Raw genomic sequence first — 6,000 nt, forward strand, 5'->3', positions numbered from 1 at the left:
AGCGGGAATGGAGGGAAGGCATAGAACAGCTGGCCCTTCCATGGGAGCAGGAAAGCATCTGCGAGAGAACCCGGGGAGTGTCCCTGGAGAGAGCAAAATATCTGGCACTTCTGATTGCTGCATGAGGCAAACAGGTTGACCTGGGGAAACCCCACCTCAGGAAGATGGAGTGGATGACATTGGAATGAATCCACCACTCGTGGGATTGGAAGGACCTGCTGAGGTGATCTGCCAGTGTGTTTTGGACCCCTGGGAGAAAGGACGCCACCAGATGGATAGAGTAGGCTATACAAAACTCCCACAGGTGAATGGCTTCCTGACAGAGAGGGGAGGAGCAGGCTCCTCCTTGCTTGTTGATGTAGGACATGGCCGTGATGTTGTCCATGAGGACCGCCACACAGCGGCCATGTAGTTCCTCTTGGAACACTTGGCATTCCAGGCGCACCACCATGAGCTCTTGTACATTGATGTGTAGTGTGACAGACCCAGACCAGTGGGGTACAGGAGTCTGGTAGAGGGCAAATATACTGGTCACTGGATAAGCAGTTTTCTGTTCCCTGAGTGACCAGAGAAGGGGCTGCACTAGAGTAATCAGGAACCTGCTAGAACCAGTTAAGGCAGGCAGGCTAATTAGGACACCTAGAGCCAATTCAGAAGAAGCTGCTAGAATCAATTAAGGCAGGCTAATCAGGGTTCCTGGGTTTTAAAAAGGAGATGACTTCAGTTTGTGGTGCGAGTGTGAGGAGCTGGGAGCAAGAGGTGCAAGGAGCTGAGAGTGAGAGGGTGTGCTGCTGGAGGACTGAGGAGCACAAGAATTATCAGACACCAGGAGGAAGGTCCTGTGGTGAGAATAAGGAAGGTGTTTGGAGGAGGCCATGGGGAAGTAGCCCAGGGAGTTGTAGCTGTCATGCAGCTGTTACAGGAGGCACAATAGACAGCTGCAGTCCACAGGGCCCTGGGCTGGAACCCGGAGTAGAGGGCGGGCCCGGGTTCCCCCCAAACCTCCCAATTGACCTGGACTGTTGGTTCTTCCAGAGGGGAAGGTCTCTGGGCTGTTCCCCAAACCACATGGTGAATCTCTGAGGCAAGAAAATCCGCCAATAAGCGCAGGACCCACCATAGAGGAGGAACTTTGTCACACTGGTGTCAGAGGTGGGATCTTGGGGTGCACAGTGCGGCGGAAGAAGGAGAGTGATTTAAACAAAAAACAAAAAACAAAAAAAAAGGAAGAGGGTTTTTTTTTCCCCACCATAATGGATGACATAGTGCGGGCACTGATACAAGCTACAGTGGCCCAGCAGGAGGCTACCCATGTCCAGGCAGCCGCCCAACAGAAGGCAGTGCGGCTGCAGCAAGAGACTAATCACCTGCTGATGGACCAGGCTGCTCAAGACCGAGCTATGTTGCGGGAACTGGTAAACCAGATAAAGTCCAGGTAAAGGCCATGATGGGACGCGGCTCATACGGGCCAGCCATTGGCTGCAGAAAATGACACGGGAGGATGATGTAGAGGCATACCTTCTGGCCTTTGAGAGGACAGCCCTACGGGAGGCCTGGCCTCGAGATCAGTGGTCTGGCATCCTTGCCCCATTCCTGTTTGGGGAGGCCCAGAAGGCCTACCATGATCTGCCTGAAGAGGCTGCGGCAGACTACCCCCAGCTGAAAGCAGAGATCCTGGCCAGATCTGGGGTAACGACAGCAGTGCGGGCCCAGCAGTATCACGGTTGGAGGTACCAGGACGACAAAACCCCGCGGTCCCAATTGTATGACCTCATCCATCTTGCACGAAAGTGGTTGCAAACAGAGTCCCGGAGTCCGGAAGAGATACTAGCGGTTCTGGTCATCGACCGATACATGAGGGGACTACCACCAGACCTTTGTGCCTGGGTAAGCCAGAACGAACCCTCCACCTATGATGAGGTTGTCGCCCTGGTAGAGAGGCGAAGGACAGCGAGGGAGCTGACCCGACCAGTTAAGGAAGAGGCACCCCGGGTTAAACTAGCAGCACCAAGCCCTAAAGTTTGGGTGACTGGGCCACCAGGAGGGCCCAGGTGGAAAAAGAGAGAGGCTGAAGGCCCATTAGAGGCCACAAAGAGTCGGAGCACTGAGGGAGAAGAGGATCGTGATGTTAGACTGCCCAAACCAAGAGACCGGGGAACGCCTAGGGCTCCATACAGATGTTATGCCTGTGGGGAGTGGGGACACATAGCTGCACAGTGTCCCAATGCTGAGGAGCCTATGCAGTGTAACCTGGGGAACTGGGCAGATCCATGCTCTCTAATCCACCTTGTGGGGGTCTCACTAACCCCACATATGTATACCAGACCAGTGAAACTAAATGGGGTAGGGACCACGGCACTGGCTGATTCGGGGAGTGCTATCACGCTTATCTCAGGGAAGCTCGTGAAGCGTAGTCAGCTGCTGCAAGCTAAACGTACGGGGATAACATGCATCCATGGGACAGTTAATTACTACCCCACCATCCCAGTAAAAATCGAGATCCAAGGGAACACTACTGAGGTAGCAGCAGATGTAGTCCCTAAACTCCCATACCCGGTGCTCATAGGGAGGGACTTCCCAGGGTTTGGAAACTTACTCCCAGTAGGGGGATTGGAGAAAGATGGGGACCCTAAAATTGATGAGGCATCCACAGCAGACTGTCAACCCCCAATCTTCTCTGAAATATCCCCAGATTTGTTCTCCACTCCCAGACAGGGTAGAAAGACAAAAAGGGAAAGAAGGGCAGCTAAGGCCTTGGGAACCCGAATACTGACCCAAAGCCAGATGGTCGCTCTTGTAGGTAGGCGGACCCGCGCAGCTGAACAGGAGGCCACTCAGGAGGGAGAAGCACCTGAGTCTGACCCCCACCCTAATGCTTCTGAACCAGTAGAGGCAACAGAGACTGGGCCCCTAGATCTTGGGCAGGTTAGCCCTGGGAAAGGAAATTTTGGACGGGACCAGGCAGAAGACCCAAGGTATGACAACAATAGGAAGGAGGTGACTGAAATAGATGGGGTCCCCGTGGAAGAAAAAACCCAGGGACCAGTACCCTACTTCATAATGAAGAAGGATCTCTTATACCGGGTTGCACCAGTACAGGGGCAGAAGGTACAGCAGATCCTAGTACCTCAAAAACACCAGAACGCTGTATTAAGTCTTGCTCATAGTCATCTTTTTTGGGGGCATTTGGGGGTAGAGAAGACCCTGGCACGAGTCCTACGACGGTTCTTCTGGCCCGGAGAACATGAAGAAGTGCGGAGGTACTGTGCCTCCTGCCCGGAGTGTCAGCTGCACAGTCCCCGTCCCCACTTGAGGGCACCTTTAGTATCCCTTCCCATCATAGAGGTCCCCTTTGATCGAATAGCCATGGACCTAGTGGGACCCCTGGAGAAGACGGCTCAGGGCCACCAATATATACTTGTTGTTTTGGACTATGCTACTCGCTACCCAGAAGCCGCCCCCCTGCGGAACACAGCCTCTAAAACTATAGCCAAAGAGCTGGTGGGGATCTTTGCCCGAATGGGGCTACCGAAGGAGATATTAACCGACCAAGGAACCCCATTTATGTCGAAGTTAATGAAGGACCTCTGTACGCTGCTCCATATACATACCCTGAGAACTTCGGTCTACCATCTGCAGACTGATGGGTTGGTAGAAAGGTTTAACCGAACCCTCAAGGCTATGATAAGGAAGGTGGTAAGTCGGGACGGGAAGGATTGGGACACCCTACTACCCTACCTTATGTTCGCTATCCGGGAGGTACCTCAAGCCTCAACTGGGTTTTCCCCCTTCGAGTTATTATACGGGCGTCACCCCCGTGGCATACTAGATATCGCCAAAGAGATCTGGGAAGAGGAACCCAATGAGGGGAGAAATATAATAGAGCATGTAATGCAGATGCGAAACCGGATAGCCCGGGTTACCCCTATTGTATGGGAACATTTGGAGAAGGCACAGGAGGCCCAGCGAACCCATTACAATCGCCAGACAAAAGTGCGACAGTTCCAACCAGGGGATCGGGTTATGGTGTTGGTACCCACGGCAGAAAGCAAGCTTCTGGCCCAATGGCAGGGGCCCTATGAGGTGGTTGAACCCGTGGGGGAAGTATACAAGGTGCGGCAGCCAGGACGCAGAAAACAAGAACAGATTTATCACGTTAACCTTCTGAAACCCTGGCATGCACAAGAGGCATGCACAACGGTCCAAAAAGACCTAACCCAAGAAAACAAGCCTTCCAAACAGATGAGAGTGTCTCCCGATTTAACACCAGACCAGAAGAATGAGGTGTCTGAGATGATCTTCCGGAACCAAGATGTGTTCTCGACAAAACCGGGTCGAACAACTGAGACATATCACCACATCGTCACGAACCCTGGGGCCAGAGTAACAATGAGGCCCTATCGGGTGCCAGCGGCAAAAAGGGAGGAAATAAAAGCAGAAGTAAAAAAAATGCTGGAGTTGGGGATCATCGAAGAATCCCACAGTCAGTGGTCCAGCCCAATCGTGCTGGTGCCCAAACCTGATGGCACCACAAGATTTTGCAATGACTTCCAGCGACTAAACGAAGTATCCCAGTTCGACGCGTACCCCATACCTCGCATAGATGAGCTAGTGGACCGTCTGGGTAATGCCCGGTACTTGACTACCCTAGACTTGACAAAGGGGTACTGGCAGATTCCCCTTGCAGAAGACGCAAAGGAAAAGACTGCGTTCTCTACACCAGAGGGTCTTTTTCAATATACTGTCCTCCGTTTTGGACTACATGGGGCCCCAGCTACCTTCCAGCGCCTCATGGACAAGCTATTACACCCGCATAACAGTTATGCTGCTGCCTACTTGAACGATGTGGTCATTCATACCCCAGACTGGGAAACCCACCTGGAGAAGGTGGAGGCTGTCCTCGATACCTTCAGGCGAGCTGGCCTTACAGCAAACCCTGCCAAGTGCGCTGTAGGGTTTACAGAGGCCAAATATCTTGGCTACATTGTGGGAAAAGGTCTGGTAAAACCCCAAGTGAACAAGTTAGAGGCCATCCAAAATTGGCCCCGACCAAGTCGCAAGAAACAAGTCCGGGCATTCCTAGGTGTGGTGGGGTATTACTGACGATTTATCCCCCACTTTGCCACAAGGGCAAGCCCCCTGACAGACCTAGTGAAAGCCCGTGGACCTGATCTGGTGAGATGGTCTGACGCAGCAGAGGAAGCATTCACAGACCTACGGACTGCCCTCTGCAATAACCCCGTACTGATAGCCCCTGATTTTACCAAGGAGTTTATCCTGCAGACGGATGCATCAGAAGTAGGGTTGTGGGCCGTTCTATCACAGATGGTCGGGGAGGAGGAACACCCAATTCTATACCTCAATCGGAAACTCCTTCCAAGGGAACAAAAATATGCAGTGGTGGAGAGAGAATGCCTCGCTGTAAAATGTGCCTTGGAAACATTGCGCTACTACCTGCTCGGGCGCAGATTTGTCCTCGTGACCGACCATGCCCCTCTTCAATGGATGCAGCGGAACAAGGAGAAGAACACAAGGGTGACCAGATGGTTCTTATCCCTCCAACCTTTCCAGTTCCGTGTGCAACAGAGAGCAGGGAGCCGTCATGGCAACGCCGATGGCTTGTCACGTGTGCACTGTCTGGCGTCCCAAGCTGCCCAACCCCTTGGCATTGAGCAGGGAGGAGGGATATGTGACAGACCCAGACCAGTGGGGTACAGGAGTCTGGTAGAGGGCAAATATACTGGTCACTGGATGAGTAGTTTTCTGTTCCCTGAGTGACCAGAGCAGGGGCTGCACTAGAGTAATCAGGAACCTGCTAGAACCAATTAAGGCAGGCAGGCTAATTAGGACACCTGGAGCCAATTAAGAAGAAGCTGCTAGAATCAATTAAGGCAGGCTAATCAGTGCACCTGGGTTTTTAAAAGGAGCTCACTTCAGTTTGTGGTGTGAGTGTGAGGAGCTGGGAGCAAGAGGCGCAAGGATCTGAGAGTGAGAGGGTGT

The sequence above is a fragment of the Emys orbicularis genome, chromosome 2, assembly GCF_028017835.1.
Source record: "Emys orbicularis isolate rEmyOrb1 chromosome 2, rEmyOrb1.hap1, whole genome shotgun sequence".
NCBI lineage: Eukaryota > Metazoa > Chordata > Testudines > Emydidae > Emys > Emys orbicularis.